Source organism: Manis pentadactyla, chromosome 1 (genome assembly GCF_030020395.1).
Source record: "Manis pentadactyla isolate mManPen7 chromosome 1, mManPen7.hap1, whole genome shotgun sequence".
NCBI classification, from domain to species: Eukaryota; Metazoa; Chordata; class Mammalia; order Pholidota; family Manidae; genus Manis; species Manis pentadactyla.
In genome coordinates, this window is record NC_080019.1 from 24,575,338 (window position 1) to 24,595,957 (window position 20,620).

The 20,620-nt window shown below is 41.9% G+C and overlaps 1 long non-coding RNA gene across 1 annotated transcript; it reads right to left on the minus strand.

The window, feature by feature from the left end:
• Window positions 1-11,926: 11,926 nt before the first annotated feature.
• Window positions 11,927-18,483, minus strand: LOC118913656 (uncharacterized). The gene is made up of 3 exons (XR_005025280.2): window positions 18,235-18,483; window positions 16,291-16,338; window positions 11,927-12,176 (listed from the first exon to the last, which is right to left on the minus strand). It is a non-coding gene; the product is annotated as an uncharacterized LOC118913656 (long non-coding RNA).
• Between the last annotated feature and the right edge of the window lie 2,137 nt (window positions 18,484-20,620).

Below are 20,620 nucleotides of genomic sequence, written 5' to 3' on the forward strand. Positions count from 1 at the left end.
CTTCCCTAAAGCCCCAGTCAACTGGTCCCCTCCAGGCCGCCAAGGGCCTCCGGAGTTTGCAATGAGGATTATTAGCTCCAAGCTCTTAGATCCTTAGTGAAAGGCCTATAGAAATGCAAATCACCCAGCCATCTCGGACCTCCTCCTAACACAGAAAAAGCAAGTCTGGGCTTTGGGGACCCCCAGGCATTGATTTCCTGCTACAGGAGGAGGCACAGCCTCCAGCTGCTGGGGGGATGGCAAACCTTTCATTCAAGGAAAGCACCTTAATCTTTACAACGTGCACGGTGCAGAGAAGGCCGTCCAGACCCTGAGGTGGTACCACTCACTGTGAATTAAGCAGAGACTTTAAACCGCAAAGAGCCCCTCCCATCCGTTAGTTCTCAACCTGATATGCTCTTTTAATTGGAGATGTGGAGGCCAAGTGGGGAAAATGGTAGGCAGCCGGAAAATGTGAAAGTGCCTGTGACACAAACAGCCCAGATTATTGGCCCTTGAACTTCTATTTTTCAAAAGAAACAACATTGTTTCTTCTTATCATAAAAATGATGTATTACCTATTGTCAAACTGACCATCCTGCCTAAAGCAATCTACAGATTCAAGGCAATTCCTGTCAAAATACCAAAAACATTCTTCAATAAACTAGAGAAAATCGTTCTAAAATTCACATTGAACCACAAAAGACCTCAAATAGCCAAAGCAATCCTGAGAAGGAAGAATAAAGCTGGGGGGATTACACTCCCCAACTTCAAGCTCTACTATAAAGCCACAGTAATCAAGATGATTTGGCACTGGCACAAGAACAGACCCATAGACCAATGGAACAGACTAGAGAGCCCTGATATAAACCCAACCATATATGGTCAATTAATATGATAAAGGAGCCATGGACATACAATTGGGAAATGACAGCCTCTTCAACAGCTGGTGTTGGCAAAACCGGACAGCTACCTTCAAGAGAATGAAACTGGATTATTGTTTAACCCCATACACAAAAGTAAACTCAAAATGGATTAAAGACCTGAATGTAAGTCATGAAACCATGAAACTCTTAGAAGACAACATAGGCAAACATCTCCTGAATATAAGCATGAGCAACTTCTTCCTGAACACATCTCCTTGAGCAAGGGAAACAAAAGCAAAAATGAACTTATGGGACTACATCAAACTAAAAAGTTTCTGTATGGCAAAGGACACCATCAACAGAACAAAAAGGCATCCTACAGTATGGGAGAATATACTTGTAAATGACATATCCAACAAGGGGTTAACATCCAAAATATATAAAGAACTTACACCCCTCAACACCCAAAAAGCAAATAACCCAATTAACAAATGAGAAGAGGATATGAAGAGACAGTTCTCCAAAGAAGAAATTCAGATGGCCAACAGACACATGAAAAGATGCTCCACATCACTAATCATCAGGGAAATGCAAATTAAACCCACAATGAGATATCACCTCACACCAGTAAGGATGGCCAGCATCAAAAAGACTAAAAGCAAATGTTGGTGAGGATGCGGAGAAAGGGGAACCCTCCTACACTGCTAGTGGGAATGTAAGCTAGTTCAGCCATTGTGGAAAGCAGTATGGAGGTTCCTCAAAAAACTAAAAAGAGGAATACCATTTGACCCAGGAATCCCACTCCTTGGAATTTACCCAAAGAATACAACTTCTCAGATTCAAAAAGACATATGCACCCCTATGCTTATTGCAGCACTTTTTACAATAGCCAAGATATCAAAGCAACCTAAGTGTCCATCAGTAGATGAATGTATAAAGAAGATGTGGTACATATACACAACAGAATTCTATTCAGCCATACAAAAGAAGCAAATCCTACCATTTGCAACAACATGGATGGAGCTGGAGGATTTTATTATTATTATTAAGGTATGATTGATATATACTCTTATGAAGGTTTCACATGAAAAAACAATGTGGTTACTACATTTACCCATATTATCAAGTCCCCACTCATACCCCAATGCAGTCACTGTCCATCAGTGTAGTAAGATGCCACAGATTCACTATGTGCCTTCTCTGTCCTCCCCATGATCCCCCACACCATGTGTACTAAACATAATGCCCCTCAGTCCCCTTCTCCCTCCCTCCCCACATGCCATCCCACACGCCTCCCCTTTGGTAACCACTAGTTCATTCTTGGAGTCTGTGAGTCTGCTGCCATTTTTTTCCTTCAGTTTTGCTTCATTGTTATACTCCACCAATGAGGGAAATCATTTGACATTTGTCTTTCTCCACCTGGCTTATTTCACTGAGCATAATGTCCTCCAGCTCCATCTATGTTGTTGCAAATGGTAGGATTTGCTTCTTTTGTATGGCTGAATAGAATTCTGTTGTGTATATGTACCACATCTTCTTTATACATTCATCTACTGATGGACACTTAGGTTGCTTTGATATCTTGGCTATTGTAAAAAGTGCTGCAATAAGCATAGGGGTGCATATGTCTTTTTGAATCTGAGAAGTTGTATTCTTTGGGTAAATTCCAAGGAGTGGGATTCCTGGGTCAAATGGTATTCCTCTTTTTAGTTTTTTGAGGAACCTCCATACTGCTTTCCACAATGGCTGAACTAGCTTACATTCCCACTAGCAGTGTAGGAGGGTTCCCCTTTCTCCGCATCCTCACCAACATTTGCTTTTAGTCTTTTTGATGCTGGCCATCCTTACTGGTGTGAGGTGATATCTCATTGTGGGTTTAATTTGCATTTCCCTGATGATTAGTGATGTGGAGCATCTGTTCATGTGTCTGTTGGCCATCTGAATTTCTTCTTTGGAGAACTGTCTCTTCATATCCTCTTCTCATTTGTTAATTGGGTTATTTGCTTTTTGGGTGTTGAGGGGTATAAGTTCTTTATATATTTTGGATGTTAACCCCTTGTTGGATATGTCATTTACAAGTATATTCTCCCATACTGTAGGATGCCTTTTTGTTCTGTTGATGGTGTCCTTTGCCATACAGAAACTTTTTAGTTTGATGTAGTCCCATAAGTTCATTTTTGCTTTTGTTTCCCTTGCTCAAGGAGATGTGTTCAGGAAGAAGTTGCTCATGCTTATATTCAGGAGATGTTTGCCTATGTTGTCTTCTAAGAGTTTCATGGTTTCATGACTTACATTCAGGTCTTTAATCCATTTTGAGTTTACTTTTGTGTATGGGGTTAAACAATAATCCAGTTTCATTCTCTTGAAGGTAGCTGTCCGGTTTTGCCAACACCAGCTGTTGAAGAGGCTTGTCATTTCCCAATTGTATGTCCATGGCTCCTTTATCATATTAATTGACCATATATGGTTGGGTTTATATCAGGGCTCTCTAGTCTGTTCCATTGGTCTATGGGTCTGTTCTTGTGCCAGTACCAAATCATCTTGATTACTGTGGCTTTATAGTAGAGCTTGAAGTTGGGGAGTGTAATCCCCCCAGCTTTATTCTTCCTTCTCAGGATTGCTTTGGCTATTTGAGGTCTTTTGTGGTTCAATGTGAATTTTAGAATGATTTTCTCTAGTTCGTTGAAGAATGTTTTTGTTATTTTGACAGGAATTGCCTTGAATCTGTAGATTGCTTTAGGCAGAATGGCCATTTTGACAATATTAATTCTTCCTATCCATGAGCATGGGATGTGTTTCCATTTATTGGTATCTTCTTTAATTTCTCTCATGGGTGTCTTGTAGTTTTCCAAATATAGGTCTTTCACTTCCTTGGTTAGGTTTATTCCCAGGTATTTTATTCTTTTTGATGCAATTGTGAATGGAATTGTTTTCCTGATTTCTATTTCTGCCAGTTCATCATTAGTGTATAGGAATGCCACAGATTCTTTGTATTAATTTTGTATCCTGCAACTTTGCTGAATTCAGGTATTAGATCTAGTAGTTTTGGAGTGGATTCTTTTGCGTTTTTTTATGTACAATATCATGTCATCTGCGAACAGGGACAGTTTGACTTCTTCCTTGCCAATCTGGATGCCTTTTATTTCTTTGTGTTGTCTGATAGGCATGGCTAGGACTTCCAGTACTATGTTGAATAGAAGTGGGGCAAGTGAGCATCCTTGTCTTGTTCCTGATCTTAAAGGAAAAGCTTTCAGCTTCTCGCTGTTCAGTATAATGTTGGCTGTGGGTTTATCATATATGGCCTTTATTATGTTGAGTTACTTGCCCTCTACACCCATTTTATTGAGAGTTTTTATCATGAATGGATGTTGAATTTTGTCAAATGCCTTTTCAGCATGTATGGAGATGATCATGCGGTTTTTGTCCTTTTTTTTGTTGATGTGGTGGATTATGTTGATTGGTTTTTTAATGTTGTACCATCCTTGCATCCCTGGAATAAATCCTATTTGATCATGCTGGATGATCTTTTTGATGTATTTTTGAATTCGGTTTGGTAATATTTTGTTGAGTATTTTTGCATCTATGTTCATCAGGGATATCAGTCTATAATTTTCTTTTTTTGTGGTATCTTTGCCTGGTTTTGGTATTAGAGTGATGCTGGCCTCATAGAATGAGTTTGGAAGTTTTCCTTCCTCTTCTATTTTTTGGAAAACTTTAAGGACAGTGGGTATTAGGTCTTCACTAAGTGTTTGATAGAATTCAGTGGTGAAGCCTTCCGGTCCAGGCATTTTGTTCTTTGTTCTTAGGTAGTTTTTTGATTACCAGTTCAATTTTGTTGCTGGTAATTGGTCTGCTCAGATTTTCTGTTTCTTCCTTGGTCAGCCTTGGAAGGTTGTATTTTTCTAGAAAGTTGTCCATTTCTTCTAGGTTATCCAGTTTGTTAGCATATAATTTTTCATAGTATTCTCTAATAATTCTTTATATTTCTGTGGTGTCCATAGTGATTTTTCCTTTGGAGCTGGAGGATATTATGCTCAGTGAAATAAGCCAGGCGGAGAAAGACAAGTGCCAAATTATTTCCCTCATTTGTGGAGTACAACAACGAAGCAAAACTGACGGAACAAAATAGCAGCAGACTCACAGACTCCAAGAAGGAACTAGTAGTTACCAAAGGGGAGGCATGTGGGATGGCGTGTGGGTAGGGAGAGAGAAGTGGACTGAGGGGTATTATGTTTAGTACACATGGTGTGGGGGATCACAGGGAGGACAGAGAAGGCACATAGTGAATCCACGGCATCTTGCTACACTGATGGACAGTGACTGCATTGGGGTATGGGTGGGGACTTGATAATATGGGTAAATGTAGTAACCACATTGTTTTTTCATGTGAAGCCTTCATAAGAATGTATATCAATAATACCTTAATAAAAAAATTTTTTTAATGATGTATTACCCACCGAACAAATTCAAACATTAAGAAAAGTATTCAAAATAAAGCTGAACTCAGTCACCCTGAGACTATAATAATTTGGTGAACATTTTTCCAGATAGCAGTCTATGTGTGTTTGTTCCTATAAATAAACTTACACCTAGGGGATGATATTATGTTTCTTACTCATCAACATATAACAATAAATATAGCCATTTCTCATGACTCCTTGGTATTCCATTATACAAGTGTCATAATTTATTAGCCAACTCTGATTTTATATATATTTAGTTTGTTTCTAATATTTCACTAAATAAACCACACTGCAATGGACATCTTTGAATATTTGGCTGATTATTTACTTAAAGGTAAATTTCCAATAATGAAATTGCTGGAACAAAAAGAAAGTTTATTTTAAATTTTGACACAGATTATTATTTGCCCTGCAGTTTATCTCAACATCAGAGCACAATGGTGCCCATTTCCTCATACACTTGCCAATCCCAACACTGTGATTCTTTTTCAACTTTGCCAATCTGATGGACTCATGTATATAATTATAATTTTTAATTTCTTTGACTAGGTGTGACACTGAACACGTTTTTGTGTGTTTACTAGCCACTTGTTTTTCTTCTTTATGAAATAGCTCCATATCCTTTGTCCATCGTTCTAAAAGGGTGTTACTACTTTTCTTTCTCAGTTGTAAAAGTTCTTTATATGCTAGGAATATAAGTTCCTTCCTGTCATATGTCCCTAGAATATATAATTTATCTTTCTGTTTTGGTAATACAAATAAGAAGCCATTTATTTGTAATGAGATAAAATTAGTATTTTGGGGGGACTGTGATTAAAAATGTCAAAACCATGATATTAGTATATGGTCTATTTATGCTCCTATTAAAAATCTAAATCTTTTCTCTACCAGAATTTCTATTTTGTGTGTGTAAGGCATACACAGAGATCTAGCTCCTTGACACCCAAATAATTTGCCAGTTGCCTCAATATCATTTATGAATAATTCATCTTTTCTCTGATTTGAAATGCCTTCTTGATCATATGTTAAGTTTTCATTTATTACATGGATCTGTTTTTATAATCTATTTTCTTTCATTGATTTGATTGTCTGTTTCTCTGACAGTAACCACATTCTTTTAATAGCTTTATAATATATTCTAATATTAGGTAAGTACTTACTCATTACCCATCTTTTTCTCAAAAAATTCCCTGACTCTTCTTATATGTTCTACTTTGACTTATTCTTAAAGTAAAGTATTGTTGATTTGATTGATACATACAGAAAGATACACAAGTCAAAATACATAATGTGATTAATTTTCAAGAGTGAAAACATTCTCTTACTACCCAGATCAAGAAACAGAACAACCCCCAAACCCCGCAAATTCCCCTCATGACTCTCAATTGTTTGCCCCACACCAAAAATAAGAGGTTGTACTCATGTCAATCACCACATTCATTTTGCCTTTGTTTATTTTTTTTAATTTTTAATTGTGATAAAAATACACAAATTTGCCATGTTAGCCATTTTTTAATGTACAGTTCAGTAATATTATGTAAATTCACATTATTGTGCAACCAATTTCCAGAGCTCTTTTCATCTTGCAATATTAAAACTCTATACTGATTAAATAATAACTCTCCATTTCTCCCTTCCCCCACCTTCTGGCAGCCAACCGGCCTACTTCGTGTCTCTGTGAATTTGATTACTCTACCTACCTCATCTAAGTGGAATCATAAAGTATTTGTCCCTTGTGACTGGCTTATTTCACTTACCATAATGTCCTCCCTCAAAATGCATCCGTATTATAGCCTATGTCAGAATTTCCTTCCTTCATATTGCGGAATAATATTCTACTGTATGTTTACATCACACTTCCTGTTTATTCATTAATCTGCTGAGGGACACTTGGGCTGCCCTCCCCTTTTGGCTATTCTAAATAATGTTGCTATGAATGTGGGGGTACAAATATCTCTTCAACACGCTGCTTTAAATTCTTTTGGAAATATACCCAGAAGTGAGACTGCCGCATCATATAGTAATTCGATTTTTAAATTTTTGAGGAACTGCCATACTGTTTTCCACAGTGGCTGCTCAGTTTTCATTCCCACCAACAGCACAAAGAGAGTTCTAATTTCTCTACTTCCTCACCAACACTTCTTATTTTATGGGCTTTAAAAAAAAATTATAGTAACTACCCTAATGAGTATGACGTGGCTGCCTCTGCTTTTGAGGCATTTATCCTAATGTTGAAAGACTTCTGGATTGTTTCTAGTTTTTTATTATTATGACTACTGCTACTACGAATATTTTTCATGTCTTTTTGTGTATACATGTATGCACCTCTGTCGAATATATACGTAGGAGTGGAATTGCTGGGCCATAATGTAGTAACATATTCAGCTTTTGTAGACACTGCCAAACAGCTGTTTCCAAAGTTGTTGTACCAGTTTGCACCCCCAGCATACAATACGTGAGATTGCTGGTTGCACTACGTTCTCAACAATACTTAGTTGTTTTACCATTAGCCATTCTGGTGGTCTCTAATTGTGGTTTTAATTTGCATTTCTCTAATGAATCATCAGGTTGACCATATCTTCAATTGTGTATTGGCTGTTCACATGGTTTCTTCAATGTGAATTGGGCCTCTTGCCCATTTTGTGTAGTTTTCTTTTTCCGGTATTTTTCTTAGTAACTTAAAAGACTTCTTTATTCATTTTGAATGAGTTCTTTGTTAGAAATACATATTGCATATGTCTTTATTCAGCCTGTGGCTTGGCTTTCAGTCTCTTAAAATTGTGTCTTTTGACGAGCAGAAGTTCTTTATTTTCCAGTAGTCTAGTTTATCGGTGTTGTCTCTTTTAGCTAGGGACTTTCACATCCTGTTTAAAAAATCTTTGCATATCTCAATAGCTCAAAAATATTCTCCAGTGTTATCTTCTAAAAGTATAATTGTTCTAGTTATCACACTGAGATCAGTGATCCAGCTGGGCTTTTTGTTTTTTTGTTTTAATCATGTAAAGTAGAGATTAAGATGAGGTTTTCTCCACATGGATCTCTACTGACCCAGAATCACTCATTAAGAAGACCATCCTTTCTTCCACTGTACTACAGTATCATCTTTGTTATAAATAAAGAGTAGGTTTGTTCTGGTTTCTCTATTCTGTTCCATTGATCTATTTCTCTTTCATGCCAATACCACACTGTCTTAATTGTCTAGCATTATAATAACTTGTGGTATCTACTGTAAGTTTTTCAACTTTGTTCTTCAAGATTGTCCTGACTATTCTTGACCCTTGGCCCTTTGCATTTCTGTGTACAATTTAGATTCATTTGTCAAGTTCCATATTATGAAAAACAAACCAAATAAACAAAACAAAACCTGTCAGGGTATTTTTGAGGTTTACATTGAAATTGTGGATCCATTTTTTTTGTCAGTAAACATGTTCAAATCTCCCCTTCCCCAAACAAACAAAACAATTCTTGCTTCACCCCTATTTTCTTCAGTGGCTACTACTTCTAAGCAGCCATGGTGGCAAATTTTTTTAAAAAGTGGTTTGTATTCATTGTTTCAACTTCCTTACCCCTGATACACTCCTTGCAATTTAGTTTCTATCCCCACTGCTCTACAGAAACTCCTTTGACCTGTAGCCTAAACCCAGTGGCCTCTTCTCAGTGGCCATCTTCTCTGACCTCTGTAACACTGTCAATTGTTTCTCAGCACTCCCTCCCCCTCAGGCGTCTCCAGCATCGCCCCTTGGATCCGCCACTTCTCCTAACAGATCCTGCTGTCTCCCTCACTAGTCATTTTCCTTTTCCACTATCTCCATTTAGATGTTCCCCCAAGTCTTTGTCCTGAGCCACCTCTTTTCTTCCTCTCCCTGTTCTTTACCTCTTTCATGCCACTTTCATACTCACGGTTTCTTTTATTACCTTAAGGCAAATAACTATCCAAAATTTATTTCCAGTTCCATTTGCACTCTTGACCAATAATCCCAGCTACCTAGTGGACATCTGTCCCTGAGTGTCCTACTAACCCCTCGAATCCAACATGTCCAAAACGAGATCGTTTCTCCCCAAATCTGCTTCTTTTCCTAACTATCCTCTCTCTTTTGAAGGGACCAAGAGGCAACCAGGAACTCAAGCCTAACAATTTGTAGTCAGCACTGACTCCTTCATTGTCTTGTTCTGCCCTCCAACGACTCAGACACTATGTTCTGTTAATCTCTAACACATTTTTTACACGTACCCCTTCCTTCTGTCATTACCACTCTAACTTATTACTTTTGCAATGACTTAATGTACTTTGGTTCCTGTTTCTACATCTTCCAATCCATCTGGCTTGCTGCCACTTGTTACTTAATATATGTTGAATGAATAAATGAATAACTGAAGCACAGCTTCAATTATGTTGTCTGATGGTTACCTCCCTTTTGTTGATTAAATGAAATTCAGACTTCTAAACCTGAAGTTCTATCTGTATTTTTCTCAGGTTTGAATCTTTAATAGACTCTGTGTTTCCATCAAATACACCATCATTTTTCAAGCTGTGTTCTGTAATACAATAGTGCCCTTCAGAAGGTTAATACTTATTCCTTGATTAAAAACAATAAGTTCCTTATAATTAAATTTAACCAGTGTCAAACAGCCTTCCTTCGCAACCTTTCAAAGCCTTTACTATTCTAATACACACTGTGAATTTCCAATTAAGGGAAAGTATGTGGGATTTCTCAATGCTGTTTGACCATGAACCCTATTTAAGGGACTGTCACTTATCTCACTAGACACTAATGTTCCCACGAACACATTTGAAACAGGCTGATACAGATGCTTCTTTATTTCCCCTAACACACTCCATGTCTAATATCATTCTCTTAGGTTAGCACAGTGGTTCACACGGAGGTTGATTTTGTGCCCCAGGGGAAATTCAGCAATGTCTAGAGCCATTCTTGTTGTCAGAATGGAGAGGGGCCTCTAGTGGGCAGAGGGCAGAGATGCCGCTGAACAACCTGCAGTCACAGGACAGCCCCCCCACCGCGAAGGATTATCTTGACTCCAAAGGTCAGCGGCGCCAAGGCCAGGAGACCCTCATCTGCAATAGCCCCCTCCCTCTGCTTCCCGCTGCCATTCAAAGCGGTATCCATTTCTTAAAGTCCAATCAAATATTTTATCTTTAGTGAATGCTTGATTTTACCCCTTAGATTTTCTCCCTTCTAAGGGACAAAGTCTACTGCACTTTGTGTATTTTTTTCTATGTATAGAATTTCTTGATTTCCCATATTATACCTATTTATGTAGGTTTATAACATACATATACTAGCGTGCACTGTTTTTAAGTATAGAGACAATACCAGGGGCATGTTTGTCTTCCTCCAAATGACTGACTAGCATAGTAGTAAGTTCTTGCTTGAAGAATAAAATGAAGCTTTATTTAACTTCCTTTTCAGTCACCTCCTAAACTGAATTATTCACTCAGTCTTGTCAGTTTCTCCTTCATGTTTTCCCCACATCTGTCTTTTTCATCCCAAGTCCACTGTCATGGCCCTGGTTCAGGCATTAGGGCCCCGGGCTCCTACTGCAAAAACGATGAAAAGGGGAGAGCTCCATCTGAAGGCTGACAGGCCTCAATTTTGTCCCTGGCTTTGCCCCTTCCTACCAGCAGGGCCCCAGGCAAAGTACTTGCCCATCCCAAAGATTATAGCTCTCTTGTCAATATGAGGATGATTTTATCCACCTTGCAAAGTTTTTGCAAGGAGCAGAGTTAAATCTGTGAAGTACCTAAATCGCAGTGAGTGCTCAGTAGTTGAGCCCTGACAGTCAGTAGCTTCTGGAGGGTTCTTCCTACCCTGGCCTCTGCTCCAAAGGCTTTTTTGACCTGCCGCCACCGACAAAGCCTAAAATGCTGGCATTCAGAGTTCTGGGTCTTCACTACTAACTTACTCAGAGAAACTTATCTCATTCTCTTTCCCAAACCCTCAACTTCTGACAGTCTGGTCCATTCACTGTACCTCAAACCGACCTGAGGATTCTCATCTCCATGCTCTGGTTCACGGGGTTCTCCCTCGTGGAAACCGCTCTTCTCCTATATGCAAATCCCACCCATCCTTCCATCTCAGCCTTACCTTTTCATCCCATAAAGTCCTCTGAACCCTCTCCACCTACAGGCATCCTTTTCTTTTCTGAATACTTAGAGTCCTTGTAGTCTTCCACTTATGAGTCAATTAATTCCCACTGCCTGACAATCTTCCTTCCCTGGTAACTGTTAAAACACACCTCCTATGATTAGCTAGCTTCTTTTGTGTTTTCTTGCTTTCTCATTTTAGACTGTAAACTGCTTGAGGACAATGACCATCCCTTACCAAAGCTGCCTTATGCATACTAGATATGCCAAAAATATCCAGTCCAAAATATTTGGTCTCCTTTTAATTTGGAGCATGCCTTAAAATGCCTCTTAAACATCTTGGCCACCTGTAGAGGGTTCCTCAAGCACAGGCGGACATGGAGAATAAAACCAAGGTTCTGGGTCTCACATGGATTACAAGGGAGCTGGGAGAAGGAGGTGCAAAGCACCCAGGCTCTGAGAGAATCCTTACAAACAAGCATAAAGGCAATCAGACACTAGCATTTTAATAATTTTAGTGGCTTATTCAAAATAATCCTCCTGATTTGGAAGGATTAAACTCCACTTGGTAAAACTGTCAGCCCGTGTGGAAAGATGTCTGATGTGCTGCTCTTGCAGTTACAGCAGGTTCTGGTGGGATGGGAGGGGTCATCCGGGCAAAGGGCACACTGGTGGGAGCCGCTGTCCCCAGGCGAGTGACAACAGCCCTGTGTCAGGTGTCAGCATCTCAAAACTAACACCAACAATGTGGAAATAATTTCAAACCTGCAGAGAAGTTATAAGAATGAGAATAGTGAAAAAAAAAAAAGAATAAGAATAGTATATAGTACACCCCATACACATTTTAATCTGATTTACCTTTTTCGCCTCTGTTATCATTTGTGTTCGTAGAGTTGGTTAGATCCTGACTATGCCCAAATACCACCAAAGTTATGTTGTGTTCTTCTCAGGGCATCTTATCTGAAGGCACGTGATGTCCACCTGTCCTTCACTGATGACATTAATTTTAATCTAGGCGTGGTCTTATTTCTCTACCACATAGTTACTCTGCTTTCCCTTGCAACTGATGAGGATTTTGTGGGACTACACTTGGGGACAATGAAAATCTCCTGCTCCTTGTCCCATTATACCTAAAGTTAACATAACATTGATCCATTCTTGTTGTCAGTATAGATATTTACTATGATTTTAGAAATGATGAGTTTTCAACATGAAAAGCTTACCAACATCCTTTCAAACGATGATTTCCTTTGCATTTATTGGCTGGTACTTGATGTTCTGCTGTAAGCAGAAGCTCTTCCTTCTCTTTTTTGTGTATATTCATTCATCTATTAAATTTTTTTTATATTGAGGTACAGACAATTAAATGAACAAACTTTAAAGTACAGTTTCATGAATTTTGGCACGTGTACACCCTCATGCAACCATTACTCAGATCAGGATACTAAATATTCTCACTAATTTTCTTTCCCTTCTTTTTTTTCACCCATTCCCCCACCCCTCTCCCCTATGGCAACCACCAAACTGTTTATGAGTCCATTTCAGTTTTACTTGCTTATTCATTTGTTTTGTTTTTGTTTTTTGATTCCACATGTAAGTGAATTCATATGGTATTCTGTCTTTCTCTGCCTGGCTTATTTCATTTAGCATAGTACCCTCTAGCTCCATCCATGTTGCCACATATGGCAAGAGTTCATTCTTTTTTATGGCTGAGTAAGATTCCATTGCCAATATGTCCCACATCTCTTTTATCCATTCATCTATTGATGGAGATTTAGGTTGTTTCCATATTTTGGCTATTGGAAAGAATGCTACAGTGAACATAGGAGTACATATATCTTTTTGGATTAGTGATCTTGTTTTCTTTGGGTAAATACCCAGTAGTGGAATTGCTAGGTCACGTGGTATTTCTATTTTCAGTTTTTAAAGAAATATCCATTCTGCTTTCCACAGTGCCTGCATCAATTTATATTCCCACCAACAGCACAGGAGGCTTTCCTTTTCTCCACATCCTCATCAACACTTGTTATCTCTTGTCTTTTTGATGTTGGCCATTCTGACTGGTGTGAGGTGATACCTCATTGTGGTTTTTATTTGCATTTCCCTGATGATTAGTGATGTTGAGCATCTTTTCATGTGTCTGTTGGCCTTCTGTCTGTCTTCTTTGGAACAATGTCTATTTGGGTCCTCCACCCATTTTTTAATCAAATTGTTTGGGGTTTTTTGGTGTTGAGTTTGTATGAATTCTTTATGTATTTTAGATATTAGCCCCTTATTAGATAAATCATTTGCAAATATATCCTCCCATGCAGCAGGTTGTGTTTTGATTTTATTGGTGGTTTCCTTTGCTGAGCAGAAGCTTTTTAGCCTGATGTAGTACACTTGCTTATTTTTGCTTTAATTTCCCTTGCCTGGCAACACATACCCAGAAAAAGTTATAGAAGCTAATGTTCAAGAGTTTACTGCTTATGTTTTCTTCTATGAGTTTTATGGTTTCAGGTCTTACATTTAGATCTTTAATCCATTTCTAGTTTATTTTTGTGTATGGTATGAGACCAGTGATCCAGTTTCATTCTTTCACATGTAACTGTCCAGTTTTCCCAACACCATTTATTGAAGAGACTGTCTTTCCCTCATTGTGTATTCTTGCCTCATTTGTTAAATATTAATTGACCATTTGGGTGTGGGTTTATTTCTGGACTCTCTATTCTGTTCCATCAGGCTATGTATCTGTTCCTATGCCAGTACCATACTGTTTTGGTTACTGTAGCTTTGTAGCTTATCTCTTTATTATTGGCATGAACTCACAGATCCTTATTTTTTAATGGTTTATAATTCATTATGGCCCTCCATTATCCTGGTGTTCAAATTGTTCCAGAATTGGCCAGTGGGCACTCCTTCTGGCTGCTCCTGTGCCCTTGTGCCCCATCATCTTTTGAGCACTTGCTTACTTTCTAGCAGCACAAAATAACATCTTTCAAAATCCTAGGTAAAATCAAGAGAGAGGAAGAAAGAAAGGAAAGACAAAGAAAGATAGCAGAAGCAAAAGGAAGACAGGAAGAGTGAAACAAGGAGGGGCACTGGGGGGAGATTGCTGGCACGGATTCAGATCCATCAGTCCCTCTGTGAGAGGTGGCCTGTGCCCCCTTCCTATGAGAGGTCACAGTGGACTCTGTGTGCTGAGCCTTTGAAGTGACAGGCTTTGTGTACTGTTCACGACTCATCATTACCAATGAGGAAACCCAACGCCAAATGGAAAGAGAGAGAGAGATTGAGAATTTATTGGTTTCTGGGTCTGAAATTGATGGGGTCAGTTTCAAACAAAGCTGGCTCTAGATGCTTGAATGGATGCCAGAAATCAACCAATATCTCCACCACCCGCACCTCGCAGCTCTGCTTGGCTTTATTCTGTGTTGGCTTTATTTCTTGGACAGCCTCTTCTCCCAAGTTGGCGGAGGTGCCCCCTGGCCAAGCTACACTAATTCTATTGGTTCAGCAACTCCCGCAGAAACAGAACACCTCTTCCCCAGGGGTTGGGACAAAAATCCCGGAAGTGCCCCTGATGGGCCAGCACCTGCACCAGTCACCGAGCTTGGGAAAGACTGTGCTTCCGTTGGCCAGTCCTGAGCTCCCTGCACCCCTCCAGGGCCAGAAGTGGGAGTGAAGTCCCCCAAACCACATGGGTTAAGATGGAAGGGAGGGGTAGTTTCCCAAAGATACCTTGGGAGTGCTCTTCTTAAAGGGAGGGCAGGGATGTAGGGAAAGCCAACACAAAGCTTCCCAGTGTATGGAACAGAGGACTCTTGATGGCACTGGAATTCTGACTTTGAGATACACAAGTATCCACAGCACAGCCTCGCTGTCATGACAACCTCCTGGCCTTCACACAGGCTCCTTACAAGAAAGACAGCCTTGAACTCTCCCTCCTCAAGGGGAAGCCTCTGTCTGTCTGACCTTGCTTCTGGCCTGGGAAGTGCTGATGGGTGCCTGGTGCCCACGGCCAGAGGGGAGAGCAGTATATGCACCCCAGGAGCTCGGAGGAGGTGAGCAAGCCCTGAGCACTCCGTGAGGTGGCTCGTGCTGCATCTGCACAGGGTTTGTACCACTTCTCCCACAGCCAGGAGGCCCGGTGGGGAATGTCAGTCACGGTGGTGTGTTAGGTGGTGTGTTATTGTGTCAGATGTCAATTGGGTGCTGACAGGAAAACTCCAGCAACCTGCTTATCTGGATGGCACCCTTGCTGAGAAAAGGGTCATTATCAGAATTATTCACACAGCATTATAACAGTTGGAAGTCTGCAGGTTATTCATTACATCTACCTCATTTTAGTCACTCCGGCACAGACTGAACCTCAAAGGAGCCTGCTCTCGCCTCCTCCCCCTTTCTCCTCCCTCCAGTCCTCCCTTTTCCTGATGGTAGAAGCTTCTCCCTCCACCCACCCCACAGCAGGAGTGAGAAGTGACATTGGGCCAGTTTCATGCATGATCTTTCTTGCTGCCCAGAATCTCTTTCTTGAGCTCATTGCACGAGTGTGAGCTGAGTTACACACCAGGAGGCCCCAGGAGACGTCTGGAGGGGGAGGGCCTGGGATGCTTCACAATTAAACGCATTCCCAGAAGGGGCCTCCTGCTGACTTTGGAATGAAAATGTCCAAACAGGTGATCTAATTGACTTGTTAAGTTTCAGGTCTGGTTCCCACAGCTGCTGCCTGCTTAACACACATCTTGCAAAGGAAAAGATGCACCTTCAAAAACCTGTAGACCCACCGAAACGTTCCCAGCTTGTTCACCTGTGCCAACCTTGGCCTCCGCCCTCACCACACCCACCCCTCCTGCACCTCCTCACCCAACAAGCCAGCACCTGCCATCCAAACACTCACCCGACCTGTGCTTCCCCATGCGGAGCCCAACCAGCCCGGCGGGAGCAGCTGTGGGAAAGAGTTGGGAATAGAGAAGGTGGTTAGCAAGGTGGGTTCTTCATTACCACCACCCAGTAATAATACATAAGTATCATGTGCCCTGAACTTCAAGACGAGCATGTCTGGAGGAAGATCAAGGCTTGTGGGGAAGGGAGAAATACTCCTTAGCCTATTTATTGATTTATTTTTAAAGATGTTTCATATATATATAGAGAGAGAGTATTTCAAATAATGCATTAGACCCAGCAGCCATGCCCTGCCCCATCTCCATCTCTGAGAGAAGCTGCTCCAGAAAAATGGTGTCTTCGGAACACAGCGACCATAACGTGGCACACAAAAGCAGGGGCTCACTCAGTCCATTAACTTTTCAGGGTCTGAGTGGGGCAGATGTTCCCCTTGTTCTTACAGGCCCAGACGCCAGAGTCAGGATCTTGGGCCGGAAGGGCTCCCGGGACATGTCCAGCCAACCTTCTGGTTCCCGAGAGCAGTGGAGGGACCTACCCAAAGACCTGCGACCCGGGAAGTACCCAGGGGTGGACTCTGTGTATGGGGTCCCCAGGGCCACAGTAGCAAAGCAGCACAGGCTGTGAGGCCTGCACAGCAGACATGTGCCACCTCCCAGTTCTGGAGCCTGGCCATGCAAACTCAAGGTGTCAGCAGGGGGGCTGCGTGGGAGAATCTGTCCCAGGCCTTTCTCCTTGGCTGGTAGATAGACATCTTCCCCTTCATGTGATGCTGTTCCTGGTGTGTCTCTGTGTCCACATTTCCCCTTGCACAAGGACATCAGTCATATGGGAGTGAGGCCCACCAGAGTGACCTCGTTTTAGCCCGACTGCCCCCGTAAAGGCCTCATCTCCACATGCGGCGGCTGCTGAGGGCTGGACGGAGTCCTGGGCCGCCCCTGGTAAGGGCGGACTCCAGCCTGCAGGGTCCCCCTCTTCCCATTCCTCTGGGCACCCCTCCGAGCTGCCCTGGGGGGTGGCCTCTGTAGTCCAGGGTGGGAGCTGGGCACCAGCAAATGGCAGTGGGAACTCTGCACCCGGGTGCTGGGGGTTGTTTGAGTCAAGAACAACTAGTTAAGAACTTTCAGAACTCTGCCACCATTTGCTTTACCCCCCTTTTAACTGAGGATGAGGTGCTCTGTCTTCTTGAAAAAAATCAACTGATGGGATGTCTTGACCTTTGGCCTTTGAGAATGGGAATGCATCGGTGACCACCTTTCGCTTTAAGTGAAGTGTCTGGGCAGGTGAGTGATACAACTTCTACCTTTTCTAGTCTCAGGCAAGGAAAGACAAACCAATTTTGCCTGAGAAAACTTCTACCTGCGCTCCATTCCTTCGTCCACACCCTGGCATGCTTCACCCCCTCCACTTATTACTCCTGATCTGCGAGGTGCAGGCTCCTTCTGAGCTGGGTTCCTATTTCATCTTCCTGTTCATGAACGTGAAGCACCCGTTTCTGAGAGGTGCCCAGCTATTTATTTCAGAACAGGCAAGTCTGAACACAGGCCTTCCAGCCACAGTAGGAGAAAGAAGTGGTAAATGTTCTTGGCTCATGTTGACAAGAGCCTTGGGCACTGGAGTTCCAGAATCAGGGACGAGGGTGTTCATTTTCAGGACAAAGTTCAGAGTCTCAGAGATCCTCTGGAGGGCCAGCCCTACCAGTGTACAAAGCAGGGGTTGCTATAGGTTTAAGGGCTTCAAGCAGGCTCTACTGCCCACAGCCACTGTTCACATTATCACCCCCACCCCCACGCCCACCACCAAATTACACTATTAGAAATTTTATCCTTTGGCTCATCCAGGTTTTGCAGAGCCCTTTCCAAAGTGAAAATACTCTCAGGGAGTATTTTACCTTAGCAAGCAAGACACTTCAAAATTGGAACACAAAAATAAAACTTCTCACCTTGGTCAGGCTGGGCGATTTTTGAGTTAGGGGCAGAAGTGGTCAGAGGAAAACCGATGGGCCCCACCAGTGAGTGGGAGTGAGGTGCCATGGAGAGGAATTTTGCTCGGGGATTTTGCTCAGGGATAGCCCTGTTCTATGGTTACTGATCTCAAAAATGTCAAGTTGGGGTCACTTTAGTCACTGCCATCTGCAAATGAGGACAAAGGCCGGTCTGTGGTCAGGGAGGCCAGGGCAGGAGCTTGGGCTTAGGGAAGGTTAAGTCCGTAAGGCATTAGTCTTGTAAAAATGGTCTTTAGTCAGTGAAGGAAGTTTCAAATGAGAAGAGAAACCTGATAGACAGGCTTTTTATGTTTTTTTCTAGCTTACTGCAGAACATTCACGGGGAAAACTAATCAGGACTCCTTCACTTTTCCTTTCAGGAACCCTTACAACTAAGGGGTAGCCCATCACAACACAGAACCCTCTTTTTTTTTCTCAGGCTGTGAAAGACTCAAGGCCTTCTCTCTGTCTGCGTGGCAAGGATGTTATAGAATCTGGGGCCAAGTTCTTTAAACTAGGGGGTGGGGTGGGGATGAAAAAGGGGCGTGCCGTGCTGTGGAAGTTTGAGCACTCACAGCTTTCACAGGTAACACTGACCTGTTCCCAGCAGCCTACAAACCAAAAGAGAGGGCTCCTTAGTGCACGGAATTTGCATCTGAAGCAAAGATTTATAGTGAGTGGCCACCAGATGGTGTCTTAGTTCCCCTCAAGTTAATTTTCCGGCTTGCTTTGTTCCCTCCACGAGGGCTGACATTTCATGGGAAGAACAACAGTCAATGCCAAGGAAGATGGTGGGACCAAAGGAGCCACAAGTATGATTTTATTTGTTCAGCTTGACACGACTCCAAGCTTATAAATGTGGGGAGCCACAGTCATTGACCTAGAGCTAATATAAGTGCCTATTTCTTCACACAGTTAATGTCGTATCAGCTCCCAACATGTATTTGGACCTGATTCAGTGTTAATTGCTCCCACCAAGCATGTTGATACTGGATTCTTAGCTGATTTCTAGCTTTTGGGGTGTTTGGGTGATCTAGCTGTGGGGGGAGATACACTGTGCATTTGTGGAACCATCTTTACAAAGCACACTGACTTTCTAAATAAAAATCATGTCAGCTTAATTTTGTTTTAATTATCTTCCAGAGAATGAAATAATTTTTTTCTTTTCCCTTAGGAAGAGAAAACAGGAATCCAAGTTGGAAACTCAGTTCTAAATGAGCATAGTGACCTTCGTAATTTTCTTCTCTTTAGCAGATACTTTTACTGCTTTCTCCAAAGATTTTGCAGTTAGCCAAGATAACTGGTCTGACTTCTCTGAGTTACTATCCCTCCCCATAGATGCTTCCAGAATCTGGAGAGTGGGTGTGAGCTGATAGTGCAGTTGGGTAGAGGTACCAACAGTGACTTTGGAACTTGGGATCCTTGTACCCTCATGGAATAGCCCTGTTCACCTCCTTGAACTGCAGCTACTTTCCTAAGAAGTGTTTGCTGTCTGGCTGCTATTGCCAGTTCTCTTACTTAGCACATGTGTTCACACAGGAACCTTAGGAAGAATCCTCTTCTCCATCTTTTCCCTTTTATTCCTGAGTCCCTGGGTATCCATGCTTCATTTTCAGTCTCCAGGGTTTATCTCAGAGTAGGAGACAACGGAGGCCATGGCTGGGCCAGCCAGGGTGTCATTTACTCCATCAGCAAGGGAGAGTCAACCTTCTGAGGACAATTCCTGTAACTTCTCAGTGCCTGAAGTTCTCAGAGAAGAACATGGTCAGACCATCCATACGTCTATGATTTATCCTCCCTGAATGTGCCATTTGCGGACTTGAAATACATTTCCCAAAACCGCAATCCCCTGGCTGTGCTTCTGTTACAAACCATGTCTCCATCTCAGCTAGCCAAGTTCAGTTTAATCTATTTTCACGTAACAAATGGGCTCTACTGGTCAGAGGCCTCACGGGGATGTCAGAGAGTGGGGTTTGGGTGTGTTCTTCACAGCAATTCTCCCTTTAAATGACTAAGAGCACCCACCTTGCTATGGCATGCATCTACTTCTTTGTTTATTTTGAACGCTGATTCTAACAAGCCACTTGCAGAGAACATAAAGGTGCATCAAAGGAGCTAACAGGAACTGGTGGGTTGGGACCCCAGGTCTCCTGTCTTACCTGTCAACTTAGAGTAGCAGCATGTAGCTGGTGGAAATAGGCCCATAGGAATCAGACCAACTGTTAAACTCTTGGCTCTGCCACGTGGAAGCTGTGTGGCTTTGCACCAGTTACTGCTGGGAACAAGTTCCCACTCTGTTCCCACGCCACCGTCAGAGAGGGTTGAGGGGGCAAAGAGGTCTTGG